The sequence below is a fragment of the Pavona decussata genome, unplaced genomic scaffold, assembly GCF_977016875.1.
Source record: "Pavona decussata unplaced genomic scaffold, jaPavDecu1.1 SCAFFOLD_38, whole genome shotgun sequence".
Classification (NCBI taxonomy): Eukaryota; Metazoa; Cnidaria; class Anthozoa; order Scleractinia; family Agariciidae; genus Pavona; species Pavona decussata.
In genome coordinates this window covers 5,741,084-5,742,500 of record NW_028145460.1, presented here as the reverse complement: position 1 = coordinate 5,742,500, position 1,417 = coordinate 5,741,084, and positions in this window count along the sequence as shown.

Below are 1,417 nucleotides of genomic sequence, written 5' to 3'. Positions count from 1 at the left end.
TTTTATTTTATTTTATTTTATTTTATTTTATTTTATTTTATTTTATTTTGTCAAAACTGAACACTTTCCTCCTTTCAAACTTACATTGTAACGCAAGTGCGGTCCATCTTAGCGGTCTTTTTAGGAAAGCAAACAATAAGCAAGGAACCGCACAACGAAAATGCTGCAGGTATACGCAGGATCTGTACAAGATCTAATCAGCCAAAATATAAATGCCTCAAATTTCTGCAAGGCTAGACTGCGTAGAAAACTTAATACGACAGCGACATGATAGAGACCAAACTAAGAATCAACAGAATGCGGCAACCGTGGACAGCTGTTTCGAGCTGGTTGGCTCTCGTCAGCACGGTGTAGCACAGCAAAAAGTAGAACACTAACGCGAGTCGAGTGGTCTACCAAATGCACGTGGTAGCCACGAGTAGAGAAATAAAACAATTGTGATTTTCCCAGTGAGAACAGAAAGCATGCTTTTTCCACACCTGTCGGAAGCTGCGGCGTCCCAGGCGCCAACGCATTTCGGGAAAAGAGCGGGAAATTGAGTGCAGGGCTTGATGGGAAGGACTTGAAACGTCATTAAACCTTGGCGACGAGAAACAACGGAATTCTGACAAAAATGAAAGGAGAACTGCAATTGCTTAAAAATAGACACAAAGTTAATAGACACGAATATATGTTGTATGTGCCGGGGAAAATTATTTGAATCACACAAGCACGCTTGTGACACTGTGGAGTTCCCATGTCAAGATACCTTTAAAAGAACTGGGTCTTGCAGTTGCAGTTATTTGTGTTTCCAAGAATTGTTTGCCTTTAGAAATAATACTCATGGAACGCACATTCATCCGCTCCCTTGGACGAGTCTTAGAGTGCGAACTTTAAGGGCTCTTAAAATATGCACTTTTCAAAGTCTCCAGTTTGCATTGACTTTTAAGTTATCCCTCGGCGTTTAGCCCTCCTTATCTACGGAAAACGAAATAAATATAGATGAGAGTGTTAGAACTGACTCGTCCCCAATCGTCTCTTATGATATCGTACGGTAGAGAGGAGGCTAGGACGGCAACGCAACGAAGGGGACGACGGGAAGAAGGAAGAGAGAAAGGAGAGACCTCCCTTTCTTCCTCCTTCCCATCTTCCCCCGCGCGCATCCGCGCATCTCTCTCGGGCTTCTCCCGTCCACCATGAGAGACGACTGGGGACGAGTCAGGTGTAGGAAAGTGTTAAGCTTACGTAAACTGCATTGTTCTACGACCTATTCTTATCCTCTATTGACTGTGTCTTCTTTTGTTTACTTTCTTCCTTTCCTTTCCTTACCTTTCTTTTATTTTTGTGACCGACCGCGGTAGAGTGGAACCTATGTTGGTACCCAACTCTTCTCGGTCCTCGTGTCGCCTTTGATATTTGCGAACGCCTGGTAGTTTTT